The sequence below is a fragment of the Amblyomma mixtum genome, chromosome 10 (genome assembly GCF_055824585.1).
Source record: "Amblyomma mixtum isolate Tamu chromosome 10, ASM5582458v1, whole genome shotgun sequence".
In the NCBI taxonomy this organism is placed as follows: domain Eukaryota; kingdom Metazoa; phylum Arthropoda; class Arachnida; order Ixodida; family Ixodidae; genus Amblyomma; species Amblyomma mixtum.
In genome coordinates this window covers 19428750-19445588 of record NC_143021.1, presented here as the reverse complement: position 1 = coordinate 19445588, position 16839 = coordinate 19428750, and positions in this window count along the sequence as shown.

Sequence of the window (16839 nt, the reverse complement as noted above, 5' to 3'; positions counted from 1 at the left end):
TAGCTTTATGGACAGTTTTGCTTTATATCCAAACTCTTTGCATTTATGAGGCACAAATGTATTAGAGAGATTCCGTCAATTATAAGACAGGTTATGACTCCAGGAAAAATGTGACTATTATGCGACAGCGTTAGGCTTCCGTTCAGCAGAGAACTGGACAGCGCCGGCGGGGTGTCGAGGAAATCTCGGTTGGTCGAGGGGGTCGTGATACCACACGTTTAGCTGAGCAATGAAAATGATGGAACCATAAGTTGCATTGTAAGTATGAGGTCGTCTCATGACTGCAATGTCATTATCAGATGCAAAGCTTTTATGGGCTTATGGTGGTTTAACGTCCCCAAGCGACCCCGGCTATGAGGGACGCCGTGGGGGAGGGCTCCGGGAATTTCGACCACCTGGGGTTCTTTAACGTGTACTGACGTCGCACAGCACACGGGCCTCTAGAATTCTACCACTGCGGCTGGGATCGAACCCGCGTCTTTTGTGTCAGCAGCAGAGCACCATAACCATTGAGCCACCGCGGCTGCTAGACGTAAGGCTATAATTACGCGGAGAATAAATCTGGGGTAATTAAATGGGAATCGAACCGATGACGTTTGGGCTGCGAGTCAAACACTCTACTTCTACTCCATTGTGGCACATCCTTTACACTTGGTTCCACGGAGGTCTTGTGCGTCTTGTGGAGTGTCACATGGTCAAATATGCGTGCTGATGTCTGCTAATGAGTGCATGTAATTAGAGAGAGGTATGAATTAAGAAAGCCGGAAAAAAACTATCAGTGCATTAGCTTCACACCGTTAAAGCGGAGCTTGTATCTATGTGATGCTGCGTCGACATCGCGTTTCTCATAAGTCTTTCTCATAAGGGCGTTGCACTCCTGCACTCACGGCCCAACCACACAGAAAGGGTTCACCTTGTCTAAGTTGCGAGACATAGTACACGGTCCGCGTGTTTCACGTCATTCCCAACAGACGAGATTCCGTCAGCGCAATTAAAACACTACACCTTGTAAAACATGTGTAGCCAAACGAGGTACTTTTGAAAGTCAATGCATGTAACATAGCTCTACTAGAGATCCGTTAAAGCAATCACATATTTAGACATTATAGTTAACATACGTTGCATGCTAATTACGACACAACGAAGGTCATAACTAAGATTTCTTACGCGTATTAGATATACGGTTGCATTTTGTTGCTCAAAGTAGTAGTCATAAATCTAAATATTAATGCCATTTCAAACACAGCAGACGAAGCAGGCATTAGTGTCTTTCAGTGATAGCAGGCCTTTTATAAAGATTCAAGCAAAATATGTTAATAATGGCGCGTGTTGAAGTGGAGTGAAAATAAGCCTCCTGTAATCTCTTCTGCAATGAAAAACCGTATATATTCGTGCGGTAAAAGAACGGAGTGCAGCACCAAGACAATCACTGCGAGAAAATTGATTGGACGTGATTTTCCCAGTGTGCCCGTATGTGCGCTTGAGGCCACGCTAGAAAAAAAGCGCATGCAGCCTAATTTTCAGTCCTGTTATTCCTCGGCATTCGCCCGCTGACGCAGAGATGGAGTCGTGTCTCTTCAAGTGGGCAGGTTATAAAGAGAGCCAGTTCGTGTTCTGGAGATCTTACAGGCCTTAGTATATCACCAGAATGCTTCGATGCAGGTAGCAGCGCACGGAGACGGTGGACAAGTAGGTTTTCATAGACACGGCTAATTTCGGTAGGTGAGTCAGAGAGCGGTACAGTGTAGGAGTACTGAGGTGTAAGAGTACTGAGGTTTGTTGACTTCAAGTAGAAACATCTTTTGCCAGATGGAGGACGGGCGGTGCTGTTGGGCACACGATCTCATTGAGTTCTAGGGGTAGACGGTCACGGGATTCACGCTACACTGGGGCAATAATTGTGAGTGCATGATGTCAGACGGTAGGCGTTGTTCATGGGGTGTTTAGGGCAGGTGTCCCATTGCTAAGCATGGAGGATGGCTCTTTCGATTGCACGTGCTCTGCGTCCGCTCCAAGGTGCTGGTCATAGAGATCTGTGGATGAGTAAGCCCCGTAGTGCATGTACGCAGAAGATGGCTCCACGCTGCTCTCCCTGGGATGGGAGGGCACGATGTGAATATAGGCTCGAAGCGTGTTCAATGTGAACCGAGGAACTGAGGTTCTCCGGATGTGGGGGTAGTACCACTGGCACGACGACTTGTTACTCGCGGCGTTGTGAGCTTCTGAGACAAACCGGATTATGCCCTCGGCCTTCTCTTTCCGCTCGTTCTTGTCAGGGTGCCACTGCAAGTCGAGGGCTTTGGGCGCTTCGCTCACCTCAGATGCAATGTCGTCCCGCTTGAGACCCATCGTGGAGAAGCCGTGGGCTAGAATTCCCGGATGCTGGGTCACTGGAGCCGCTTTTACAGGCAGGAGTTCTTCTTCTTCTTCTTGTTCTTCTTCACCTCTTTATAATGGCACATACCCACGTGGGGGGATTCTCTTAAGACCTTCTTCTTCTTTCTTGTGGGTGACCGAGGCGTGGGAGGGCGCATGAAAGCCACAGTGCCGGATATTGCGTACGACGATGATGGTAATATGATGGGTGGCTTTTCTTTTCGGAAATGGTGGCCACAGTTTCCTTATCTGAATCACGAATTGCTCCCCCCCCCCCCCCCCGTTTTGCACAAAGTGCCTTGCTCTTCGGGCGAAGGTTGAATGCTTCGATAATACACCAAGGTGCAAATTATTAATCAACTCAGTAACGCCGTCTAGCGAAAACTAGGAGAATATTTGTTTGAACAGGTAAGATGACCATTAAAAGTGCTCATTCCAGTTGCTTCTGGGGAGCAATTAATGTTCTCGTTTTATAGGTGTAGGGCAGCAGTTCGAATCGTTCCTTCTGACTTTTTCTCGTTTCTTTTTTTTCCGGAGGGGGAGGGAGGGGAGTTGTTTCAGTTCAGGTTGCATTCTGATTAAACTTTGCCCAAATTCTGAGTTCTAAACCTCTTTACAAATCCATTATGTGAATGTCTCGTCTTTTTTTTTTTTTTTTTTGCTATTTCTCGTTGGATGTGTGTTACACTTTAGGGTGCATAATGAGGTTCTTTATGGCCAAAACGGCAGCTAAGGAAGGTCCGACACTAGGTAGGAGGTGGAACCGGCAGTTTTGATGTTGTGCCGTTGACTTAATTGAAATACGCAGGAAGAGCATATGTGTATACATGATTATGCATTAAATGCACTTATGACTTTACATCTCTGGCTTCCTTTATCCCTCTCGCTTCCTTTAGCCTTCCTTTATACGCCTGGTTTGCTTTTCCTGCTTTCTTTTCGCTGTTTGCTTAGGGCTCACAACCGCCTGGGAAAGTACACCAGTGAGCCTTCGAAATAGGACGTACTATTAAATAACTTCTGAAGAACTGTAATCAGGGTATGAAAATATTACACTTCCAGACTAATCCTGAAAACATTGTTTCGGCTTGGCATTCGCAGATTTCGCTCTCTTTTACGAAGGCACAATGTGATCTTCAGGAGAATATTATATTATCTCGGAGAATGAAACTCAAGGCCGAAGGCATAGTGACGGCTCGTATTTATTTTTATTTATTTACAATACTGCCAGTCTCAGTAAGAGACCGTAGCAGGTGGGCATCAGTACAATATAGAGTACAATACAGATAAATTACATGCAGATCAACAAAAATGAGAACTCTTACATAAGTGTTATATAACCGCTAGTAGGCAAGTTAGCAAACAATACCTTGAAAATTCAGAACTGAAACAAAAATAAATCAAGTACAGCAGGAGTCGTTCATTCCAGCAAGCATGCTAGTATTTGAAGTATTTTACAATAGAAACTAGAAGAAAGCGAAAAAGAAGGCAACGGGTGGCAATAGGCATGCAATCATCCTATGACATAACATGTCAAGAAATGTCAATCAGTAGCTGTTGAGCAGTATCTGGCAAAATGTAGGACTATTGATATTTTACTGATTCTTGTTACATTCTACTAATCTTGAGGTGAAGGAAGATAGTGAGTCCGAGATGGTAATCGATGGATCGAGCTGATTCCATTCGCTGATGGCTAAAGGAAAGAAAGAATGCTTGAGTGTGTTCGTTCCGCATGAGTATTCCGTCAGCGTGTGCGCATGCTTGTGCCGGGATTGCCGTGACTGTGAGAAGGATGCATATTTAGACACGTCTATACTGTAGGTGTTGTGTAATAATTGATATATAGAAACTTCAAGCGGGATTATTTTGCCCTAGATAATAGTGATGGAAGGCCAGATGATGCTGCAAGATCGGTAGGGGAGTCAGAGGGTTTGTATTTGTTATGAATGAACCTTAAAGCTTTTCGTTGCACTCTCTCAAGCCGAGTGATGTTAGTGATAGAATGCGGGAACCAAACAGTGCTTGCGTATTCCAAGATTGGCCTTACGAGGGTAGTGTAGGCAAAAAGCTTGGTATTTTGAGGGGCCAAACGTAAGCATCTTCTAAGGAAAAACAGCTTTCGCAAGGCAGCAGATGTAACATTGGCGATATGCGCGTCCCATCTTAGGTCAGAAGTTAAAGTTAACCCTAGGTATTTATGTTCAGAGACCCTTGAAAGCGTGGAATCATTGATACTGTAGTCATAGTTATATGGCTGTTTTTTCCTGGTGACTGTCATGCAAACGGATTTTTTATTGTTTAACGTCATCTGCCAGGTGTTACACCATTCAACAATTTTGTGAAGAGAGCTGCTTAGAATGAGGTAGTCGTCAGGATTTTTTATCGTTTTGTACAGAATGCAATCATCAGCGAAAAGTTTTATGTTACAGTCAATATTGTTGGTAATGTCGTTGATAAAAACTGAGAACAACACTGGTCCTAGAACAGATCCCTGCGGGCCTCCTGATGTAACGGGAACTGGTCTTGATTGAACGTGTTCGAAAGTTACAAATTGTGAGCGGTTCGTCAAAAAATCCGTGATCCAGTGTAACACTTGGCCCTCTCCAATTATGATGCGTAGTTTAGATATTAGTTTGTTGTGGCTGACACTGTCAAATGCTTTAGAGAAGTCTAGTAGTATTATATCTGTTTGACTGCAGTCGTCAATACTAAGAGCTAGGTCATGCACAACCTTTGTTAGTTGGGTGACAGTTGATAAGCCACGACGAAAGCCATGTTGATGGGGTGATAATAAGTTTTCGGTCTCCAGAAAGTGCTTTAAGTGTTTTGCTACAATGTGCTCCATGATTTTGCACGACGTACTGGTAAGTGAAATCGGTCGATAGTTGGAGCGTGAGTTTGTATCTCCGGATTTATGGATGGGTAGAACCTCTGCTTTTTTCCAGTCGTCGGGTAACTTCGAAGTTGATAAAGACTTACGAAAAATGATACCGTGATATTTACTGCACCATTCTGCATATCGTTTAAGGAACTGATTTGGGGTGTCGTCTGGACCACTTGTTTTCTTTATGTCTAGGTTTAGCAGCAGGTTGAGAACACCATCATATGTTATGTGGAGAGGACCGATACATGGCGTAGATGTGCAGAAACTGTTTGGGAGAATGCCGTTATCTTTTGTAAAAACAGATTTAAAAAAATCGTTGTGCATGTTAGCTTTCTTCTGTTTTTCATCCATGGACAGGTTCGATGTGGCTGTATTGTCTTTGCGAAAATATTTCCAGAATCTATGGGGATTATTCCTAAGAAGTGTAGGGAAGGTCACGTTCAACTACTGTTCCTTTGCATGCTTTGATATTTCTTTTAGCCTTGCGACTGCACTGGTTAGTTTTAATGATTTGGTAGCATTTCGCCCCTTTGCTTTAATTGATCTACGGAGCCGCTTGACTTGCCATTGTGCGTGAATTATGTCTCTTGTGATCCACGGGTTGTTTTTCTTAGGCCATTTTATTTTACTTGGAACGAATGCACCTACACAATAAGTTACCGTATTTCTAAACTGTTCCCACAAGGTGTTCACATCAGTGGTCTCAAGTCAAGCAATGTAAAAAATGATTGGAATTCGTGCGCAAGATGTGTTACAATGCTAGTGTCGTCTGCTTTAGCAAAATTGGCTACTATCTGCATGCTTTTCTCATATGCTATACTGCTCTGTAATGGTAATCGGCAGGTAGGTATACTGTGGTCCGAGACGCCTTCTATGACTTCAACCTGAGCACGGTTTTCAGGAAAGTGATCACTGATTAGTATCAAATCTAGGATATTGCCAATTGTTCCGTGGGTACGTGTGGGTACGTGTTTGGCGAAGGGTCGGTCATTAATTATGCATGAAAGTTACGGAAACATCCCGCACCGTGCTCTCTTGTTGGATCTTCGACTGCGGTTACAAAGTTTTTTCGGCATATCGTTATCCATTACGGGTAATCAGCAAATAAATTTTAATTTTTCTGCTCAGTCTCGAGGGCTTCTTTGCGTTTGTGCCTTTTGCCACCGGAGCTGCAAAACCTTATTAGTTATTTGAAGTTATTGCAATAGGCAGGAATTTAGTGGAAGTTTGTAATATATACTTACATTTCCCATTAAAATCACTTGCACAGTTACCAGTTGGCACAAGGATAGATGTAATTCTCTGTTACCTGAAAACTACACGTTTCTTTTAAAACCATTACCACCAAACTACAGAAACCCTCAATAAAACGTACTCTCAAAAGACCTGTAAACATTTTATAACTTCAGCCACGTAATTATGTTTTTACTTTGCAACTTTCACATCTCACTGTCATGCACTATTAAAACAAATGCATTGATAACTGAAAAAAATGCCGGCGATTACGTTACATCCTAATGCGAAATTTGAGCGCAACACATCAGCTGTTTCACCTTTTCATTAGACTGAGGCAAAGAATTCGAGCAAGTAGGAGGAGGAGGAGGTAGAAGAGGAAAGGTAGGGAGGTTAACCGGAAGAATAATCTGTTTGCTACCCTACACGGGGGGAAAGGTGTGAGGGGATAAAAAAAGAAAGAGAAAGGAGAGTAGCAGATAATTGTAGTCACTTTAATAAGTCAGAGTTGGTTGAAGTTACAGCCTATCATGCAGACCAGAAGCTCACAAGAAGCGGAGCAGTGCCTTGGAGGCCTTCACCGTCGGCGATCGCCGCGGCCAGTGGCCGAGAATCTTCACTTCCATTAGTGGGCGTGTATCTGGGCACTCCAGCGCACGGTTGAGAAAATGCTTTTCGGCACTGTAGGCAGGGCAGTGACAAAGAAGTCTAGTCATGCCCGCAGATGTCAGATGCAGGGCTATCAGCCATACCGATTAAGAATCAGTATTGGTTGGTGAGAGCTACACCAAGCCAGAGGCGACACAGCAATCTTTCTTCTCGTCGTTGTAGGCCTGATGGAAGCCGGAGCTTCAGATCTGGGTCCAAGTATTTTAAACGTGAATTGCAAAATTGCCCGGAGTACCACGCGGCAAGCGTGACGCCCCGCGCAAGTACGCGAAGCGTGAACGCTGCGTGTGATCTCGAAATGGGGATCGACACAAAATCGCCGTCGTCGTGAGCAGTCCGCGCGACCTCATCCGCGCGGTGATTGCCTGCTGTGCCGCTGTGCCCCGGTAGCCATTGGTAGATAATGTCATGTCCTTTGTTAATGGCAGAGTGATGTAGTTGTCGAATTTCTGCGACCAATTGTTCATGGGCTCCATGGCGAAGAGCAGCTTGTAAGACTTGGAGGGCAGCTTTGGAATCGGTGAAAATAGACCACCGCTGAAGGCGCTGCTGACTGATGTGTTCAATGGCGACACGAAGAGCGGTGCGTTCTGCACCCGTCGAAGAAGTGTGATGAGCTATCCTAACTGTAATTTCTGTAGTCCTTGCGGGGATGACCACGGAGCCAGAAGAAGTGATAGGGTTCACTGCGCCGTCGGTGTAAACGTGCACCCGGTTTTCATGGTGCTCATGAAAATATTCAAGAGTAACTTGTTTTAGTTCTATCGGCGATAAGCCGATCTTTTTCCTGGAAGCACACGGGGATTGTGCAGACTCTAGAGTGGCGAGGTAGGGATTGGATGCTCCTAGGCTATGAGTGCAGATGCGGTCGTAGAGGCACATTTCGGCAATCCTAGGCATGGCCGGAGAGCTTGAGCGCTTTGCAGACTTCGTATGTTTGTTTTTCGAATGTTTCCAACTGCAGGGAGGCTGTAGCGAAGAAATCCCATGAATAAGGCGTTGTAGAGCTGCATCATCAACCGCACCGACGCTCCCCACGACAAGCCCCCAAGAAAGGCCAGAACGTGAGAAATCGCTGTCAGTCTCTTTTTCATGTATGAGATATGAAGGGTCCATGATAGATTTCGGTCGATGATTACTCCCAGAAATCGATGGCTCTATACGTAGGGTATTGCTGTGCCCTTTATGCATATTGTATAAGGAGACATGTTCTTTCGTGTAAAGGCAACCAGCGAGCACTTTTCGGTTGAAATCTGTAGGCCTTGCTGGTGTAGGTACCCCGCAAGAATAATTGACGTCTTTTGAAGCCTCGATAGAACTTGTGGGCGCGTAACTCCGGATGCCCAGATGCAGATGTCATCCGCATAGATTGAGAGTTGCGCCGACTCTGGTAGTATATCGAAAAGCCCGACAAGTGTAAGGATGAACAGCGTTGGGCTGAGCACTCCACCCTGCGGGACTCCACGGGAACTGAAATGAGAAGATGTTGGGCCTTCCTTTTGCTGCACAAAGAGAGATCTGTTGGATAGATAACTGCGTATGCAGCAGAATACGCGACCACCAAGCTCGGCAGCTTTCAGAGCGTCCAAAATAGCCTGGTGAGTTACATTGTCGTATGCGCCCTCTATATCAAGGAATAATGCCGCGGTCAAGCGCTTCAAATGTTTTTGGCGCTGGACGGATGACACTAGGTCGACCACGTTGTCAGTTGAAGAGCGTCCACGTCAAACCCGCACATTATATCCGGATATATGCGGCAGCGTTCCGGGTACCACTCAATACGTCTAAGTACCATCTTTTCCAGTACTCTGCCAACGCCACCAGCCAGCGCAATTGGACGGTACGTTGTCAGGTCAAGAGGCGATTTCCCTGGTTTCAGGAGTGAAACTAGACGACTGGACTTCCACTCGTCTGGAACTGTGCCCTCATTCCATGATTTCTTGTAATACTCCAGAAGGACACGCCTACCTTCTTGTCCAAGGTTCGCAGGTGCAGTGCATGTCACATCGTCGGGCCCCGGCGATGATGAACGTCTGCAACAAGCCAGCACGAGTCAAGTTCCTCCAAGGAGAAGGGAAGGTCCATCCGAGAATCGCGAGAAGCGAGAACATCGTTGCAATGCAGCGTCGCAAATGGGGTATATGGTCCTGCTACCCTAGCGCAGAAATCCTCAGCTACCTCGACCTCGCCACGTCGTTGGGAGAGTGCAAGATACTTGAAAGGGTGCAGCTGGTGTGGGGATGTTCGAAGGCCACGAACTACATTCCAGATGCGTGACAAAGATTTCCGCGGATCAAGCGTTTAACAGAACGACCTCCAACGTCGTGCCTAGACGGCTTGAATTCTGCGCTGAATCTTCTTTTGCATGGGCCTCGCATCTCTGAGGTCATGGCTCGACTTTGTGCGTCGGTACCTACGCTCTGCCCTCCGTCGCAGGGATCGCAGACGCTGCAATTCCATGTCGAATTCTGTGTAATTTTTAATTGGGATGAATAACCGGGTCGCATTCTTCATGACCTCCTTAATATTCCCTTCAAAACTAGCGGATGAACCTTCTCTGCAAGCGTCTTCCATAAGTGCTTGAAACACTGACCAATCGATGCGCCGCATGCGTTTGGCAGAGGTGCATGTGGAAAGGCCAGTAATGGTCCGATATGTAGGGATATGGTCACTGCCACGGGTTTCAATATCCGAAAACCATCGGAGGTTGCTGATAAGGCATCGAGAAACGAAAGCTAAGACAAGGCAGCTGCTGTAAGTTGTTCCTCGAATATAAGTTGGAAAGCCGTCATTTAAACACTGAAGGTCATGGTCAGAGGCGAAGGGCAAAAGTTTCCGTCCCCTAATGTTCATTTTAACGCCTCCCCACATGGTGTTGTGAGCTTTAATTTCGCTCATGACGATCCAAGGGCCGAATGTAACCGCCATCAGGTCACTTAGTCGTGCGGCGTCAAATCGACTTGACGGCGACATATACGCATGCACCCACAAGCGTAAACGTGAGATTACGCCTCTTCACTGTTAGACAAACGTACTGGTTGTCGTTATTAGGGGGAACTGGATGAAGCACATATGTAAGTTCACGCCGAATGTAGACGATGACTTTGCTCTTCCTTCGGTGCGTGGGAGATTCAAACGCCTCGTAACCTGACAGTCGCCAATATCTTTGGCACATTAGGCTCACAAATGACAACGATGGGGAAATTCTTTACGTAAACATATTGCCGAATATCTGAAATTCGGGACTGAAGTCCGCGGGCCTTCCATTGAAAAATAGAGGCTTGGCTCAGCTGCTTTTGAAATGTTAATGCCTGGGGAGCCATTGTTCCTGCTACTGTAGCGCCGCTAAGTCTGGAGTTAGCGCGTCCAATACCTGCAGCGCCTGCCAGCACAGCGCGGATGGTAATCAGGATGGACATCAGCATTGCCATAAACTCTAGTTCTTGGCCATGGCTGAGATCTTGGCCTTTCTCCGGATCAACAGTAGGCGCCGAACTTGGAGATGGCATTGACTTTCCTGACCCAGTGGATGTGGAAGGTTTCGGGAGTAACAGCCAGGTAACGGCCGATGCAGCAAGTCTGGCGTCATCAATTGTCGGGCTCCCTCTATGTAGTACGGCAGATGGAGGAGGAGGACAAGATGCAGCAGTGCTAGAGGCTTCGCTGTCAAATTTAACAGCGTTCTTAGAAGACCTTCGACGACGCGAACGACGTCGTCTACCTTAGCAGCGGCCTCTCTGTGCGTGGAATGGTCTCAAGCCATTTGCTTCCACCTGCACGTTCATTCTTTAGGCGTGGGCAGTCTTTCGAAGAGGAATCGTGAGGGCCACGGAAGTAGGCGCATTTCAGGGTATTCGTCTGGCAAACGTCGCTGTAATGTGACTCAGAGCATCTAGAGCACACCATGCTGTTCTTGCAGACGCCACTCACGTGTCCGATCTTCATGCACTTTCTGCATTGCAGTGGCTTGGGCACGAAAGGTCGAACCGGGTGGCGAAAATGCCCAACTTTCACATACGACGGTATGCAGTCGCCCTGGAATGTGAGCTTGATGCACTGAGATCTTCCGAGGCGCTGAACTGCCATTATTGAGGTGCTGTTGGACGGCGGCTTGATTAAAATAGGCAAATCAGTGTCAGCGATGGAAATGTCGACGTTGTAAAGGAGGCCTGCTGTAGTGCCGCTGTCTTGGATGGCATGGGAGCGTACGCTGATGTCGCCGAGTTTGTTAACGGCGGTCAGACTTTGCAGTGCGCTCCGCTCCGTGACATCATTGGCAATAATGTTTTTTAAGGGTTGACTCTCACGTCTTTAATCCTCCCAGGGACGAGGCCCTCAAGGAACATAGACATGGTTTGCCTGTTCAAGTGGTTGCGGTTTCCGGTTGGCGTTTCAGGCACAAACAAGACGGTATGCGTCGGGGGACCTCGCGTCTTGATGACTGTAGACGTGCTTGAAGAAGACGGCTCCTCACAACGGTGCAGTCTTCGCTTGGCCTTCTTGCTGAGGTCTGCTACGAACCCATCGTCCGTTGAAGAGTCTTCACTGGCTGCCGAGTATACCTCGGTGGCCTGGCTACTTGCGTCGCTAAGATGGTAGAGACGCTTCCTCTGGGCGGCCGCTGCCGACCCACCGGCTTCCAAGGGAGGCCCATGAGCTCCCACTTCTATCGCCGTATGTGAAAGGGAGCGGCGGCTTCATTGTTATAGCACAAATTGGAAAAAAAAACTGCGGAGGCGTGAAGGCAACGTTCTGATAAGAACAACTTCTTCCAATTCGAGCAAGACATGTTTCTACAATTACAGACAGCTTGTAATTTTTCACACATATTTCTTCCTCTAGAAACACTCCGCTAACATTTCTTGATTTGAAGAGAATTTTATTGGACCGTTGTCTGAAAAAGGACAACTGTCTCTCGGTTGTACAAAGTTACAGTGCAGAGACTGATTTCGCCCGATACACAATGATACAGAACGGCGACTATTATCGCCCGACACACAAAGACAAAGAAAGGCTACTACTGTCACAAAGATACAAAACCGCGACTATTCTTGCCTGACACACAGAAATGTTACAGAACGGTGACTATTGTCACCCGCCATCGAAAAACAAAAACGAACACAACTGTCCCACGAAAGTTCAGAAGACTAAAAAAAATCGGGGGAACCACACGGAAAAACTCTAGCTACCACTCCGCACACAAACATCGCGCACAACAGCGGCGCGCAACACTTCATATGGGAGGAGCCGCACCGTCACACGGCCCCCGCTGGCGACGATGAAGAGGGTGCTCCACCCCCGCAGGAACTCGTCTTCCAGTAGCGAGTTGCAGACTAAGAGAGTTGCAGGTAGAGAGTTCCGGTAGAGAGTTGCAGGCGCGCTCGCACGCGCTGCAGCAGGGGGTACATGGTCCGTAGACGCGACGCCTCTCTGGCGCCACAACACAAAAGCACCTACGCACAATAACAGGCGCACAAATTGTCACGAAGGAAGCTTTGTGGTCGGAGAAATAGATGGATATATGCTCGACTTGCTGCACCGATTCCTGGTTCTCAGAGACGAGGTCTGCGCAAGCATTTCGCGCGGTTTTCACAGCCGTGGGAGGCGTTACGAGCGAGAAGAACGGGTTGTTCTCCCACATGCGCGGTAAGCAATTCCTGTTTGTTTGTCTTTATATCTACATTAAAGTCTCCACCCACCCTGCCACCCTTGCAGGTGGCAGGGTGGGTGGAGATTGGAGGTGGCAGTTAAGGGTGGATCGTGAGAGTTTGCTCATCGTTGTTAGCGCTAACCCATACGGATATCCCACATCTCTATCTCATCAGCGATTCAGGCGTCCACTGTCCCAGAAAGCCAGTTATGCGCATTTCCTTTCCTTAAAATGATGGAGTGTAAAACGTTGTCAACGCCAACGCCAATGAACACAACAAATGCCCAAGGACTATGCCTTCAGCGCCGCCTTCCTGGCACAACGTTGACAATGCTCATTCATGCAGCGCAGATCTGTCACTACCACCACGTAGCTTAAAGCACGATTGAGGGGTCAGCTGTTCTAAGAGGGCAGTTATGCGCCTTCCCTCTGGTTCAGGTGTCCACCGAGATGTGTGAGACAGATAGTCCGCCATTTCCTTTCTACAAAAACCAATTTACCCATTTTGCCCTCTGCTTTCCAAGCTCCAGCTCCATTTGTTTCGGAGCTTAAAGCGCGTCTAAGGTATCGACTGCTGGTTACAACGGACAACGGCGACGGCGACGCAGCGAAACGCAGAAACGGGCGCCAAAGGGCTGCGCTCTAAAACTGATATATTAATTTGACGCTGCTTACCTTGTTGCTGAAACTGTTACGTAGGTGTGGAATGGGGTCCACATCTATTGCGAAATATCCGGTAGCCGCGGCTGCTGACCCAGCGGAGCGGGGCTGGGCCAGTCGCCGAAACTGCTCTATTCTGTGCGAGCGGGGTCGTTGTTGTCTAGATGGTTGGTTGGTTCGCCTCAAATAAAATGGCACATACACACTACGGGGAAGTGGCCAAGACACAGGCGGTGAATTGCTGGAAAGAGGAGGTTCATAGAGGAGGAAAAGTAGTAGTAATAGTGTATAGCCTGACAGATTAGATGACGCGACTACAGGGGACCTGTTAACTAGGAGATCAGAGACGGGACCATGACTTTATGTGCACATACGAATACAACGCATGTAACGCTTCAATTTTGAACTGACTGACACAGACAAAACTAAAATGAATACAAAATAAAAATACATACAAAAAGATCAAAAATTTCCATGGGGAGTCACTGCGTTTCTAAAGGGAAATTTGGTGCAGCACAGCACAAACTCCGGTTGCTTCGTCGAATCAAAGAAGCACCTCAGTAAATATGGAGCTTAGTCTTCGTCATCAGCGCCGCTGTCGATAGCAGCGCCGCTACAAAGACATATATTTTATTCGCAATATTTAGTGTGCCGCAGTCATCTTCCACTCTGATTAAGCTACCTTACCTCGAGAGCATGGCCAATCGAATATCTTGTAGCAACATCAGCAGCTCATCATCATTAATATCATCATACGTTCCATAAAATGGCAAATCACTGACCCATGGCCAAAGGGCACCGGAGTGCTTCAATATGCTTCCAATTTGGAAGCGAAAGTTTCACTACGGGATATTGGGCTTCAGTCGAGGACCGTGTATATTTGACCATCAGCTGAATTAGAGCTCAAACCATAAAACAGAGAAAAAGACATTGAATCAATTTTCATGGCTGCGAGTCGAACACGCGGCTGCGCCAACACCTCTTAATCGCCAGCTCAGCGAGACCACTATCCTATCGCTTTTTTTTTTCAACCAACATGCCTCGTGTTAAACTGCACCACTCTCTCGCGCTGTGCATTGGAGAGCATCGTCTTCATCAACTTTCATCTGCTCCGTCCCGCGTCACTGCCTGCTCACCGTCGTCTTCTACGTAGCACAAATCCGTTCTTTCGCTCCGACTCGAATGTAGTAAACATTCCCTCTGTGTTTTTTTTTAATTCATTGTTGCGTATGTTCCTCTACCAGCTCCACAAATACTGTAATTTTAGTTTTTCTGTCATTCTAAATGACTGCTTTTGTAATGTGGCAGTGCCACGCAAGATATTCTCACGCAGTGGCGACTGCAGTCCGCCTAGCACTAAAACAGTGAGGATGGTTTCTAAATGAAACTATTTATTTGGGCTGGCTTGCGCCCGCAAATGACTCTTTGGCAGCGTACCAACAGGCGACCTCGGCGGTTGTCGAGCAGAATGCCCGATGCTCTTGGTCGCGCTCATTTTAAAGCTGATAGCTAACTTTCGAGATAAAGCATGGAAAATTACTAGAACATTCTGGTACAACGTAGAATTAGCTCCGCCTGGATGCGATCAATCGAGATAAACCTGGGCGCGTCTTGCATCACAAAAAAAGCGATAAAGCTGTAGTCCATTTCCCGCTTTCAACGCGAACCGAACTCCCCTCATTGAGCGCAGTATCTTGCGCATCGAAGAATGGCGATGCTTTAGCACTGGCGCTCTTGTATCCTCGTTGTACTCGGGCAGGGCAGTGCGGGGGTGCCGGCCTTGCAGCAGTTCGCCGCAGAGCGACCATCTTCTAGAGGAGAAGAACGATAGGCCAAGAGACGCAGCCAAGAGTCACCTCGAGGCTCATCAGTCTTCTTGCGGGTACGCTTAATTATCTGCACCCCCTTTTCTGCCAACCCACTTGATCTCAGGAATTCTGGACTCGATGTGATGTGCCGAAAGTAATACTTTAGCGCAAACACACGAAACTCTTGCGATGCAAATTGTGGCCCGTTGTCAGTGCGTACTTCAAGCGGGATGCCATACCGCGAGCAGATAGCAGATATCTTGTCTATGACTCCTTTTCCGGTTGCGCCTCTTAGCTTCTCCAAATTAGGGAAGTTGGAGTGGACGTCATACACTATGACATAGGAGACTCCGGCAAACTGGAAGAGATCAATTCCTACACGATGCAATGGCCTACCCAAGGTGGGCTGCGTAAGAAGGGGCTCACTCTGCTGGTTGTATGCGTATTTTTGGCAAGTACGGCAGCCCCGAACAAACGAATCAATGGGACTGCATAGTCCAGGCCAGAATACCAATCTTCGCGCTCTGGCCTTGCACTTGTTTAGCACGAAGTGTCTGACGTGAACTGTGTGCAGAATTCCTGCTCTCAAGATTTAAGTATGACCATTTTATAGTCCTTCAGCAGTATTCCTTCTACCACAGACAGCTCCCCGGCAAAGGGCCTCAGTTCACCGTCGAAAGCAGCACCGTTTGAAATTCGCTTTCTCGCCTCAGTTAGGTACTGGTCGTTGCTGGTTTCCTTTTCTAAACGCCTTTTCATTGGCGTGCTTACGATGCTGGAGCCGACCTGTACAGCAGGGATGCCGACGCTCGTTTCCGATGACGCACTCGGCGAGCAGGATGGCACCGGAGCACGCGGCAATATGTCCGCCAGAAACAGGTGCTTGCCAGGCACGAAATGTAAAGTATAATCATATTATAGAAGCCTAACGAAAAAACACTGCAATCGTGGCACCATGTCTCCAATGGTCTTTTGGAAATGTCAAGGTTCCATTGTCAGTTTCGATCAGAAGCTTTCGGCCATAAACAAAATTATGGAACTTCTCATTTCCGAACACTATCTCAAGACTTTCCTTTTCGATTTGCGAATAACGTTCTTCGCAATCTGCTAAGGTCCTTGATGCGTACGTCAGTGGGCGCCATTCAGTACCATATCGTTGCAGTAGTGCTGCGCCTAGAGCGGTCCACGAAGCGTCCGCCATAATCTTCGTTGCCTCGGCTTCAACAAAAACGCGAGTAACGGAGGGCTTGGCAAAACGTCGCAGACCTCTGCCCACTCACGCTCATGCGCTGCCGTCCGTTCAAACACGTTTTCTTTCACGAGGCTCCGCAGTGAGATTGTCTTATCGCTCAGGGAAGGGACATACTTGCGGAAGCAGTTGACGACACCCATCATTCTGCGCACCGGGAGCCTATCTGTTGGCGCAGGCAACGAGACGTTTCGGACGTATACCATCCTCACCGATTACATCGCCCAAGATTTCGGTTTCTTTCAAACCAAAGACGCCTTTATACAGGTTAAATGTCAGACCCTCTTGTTCTGCCCGCCTCAGCACGTCACGC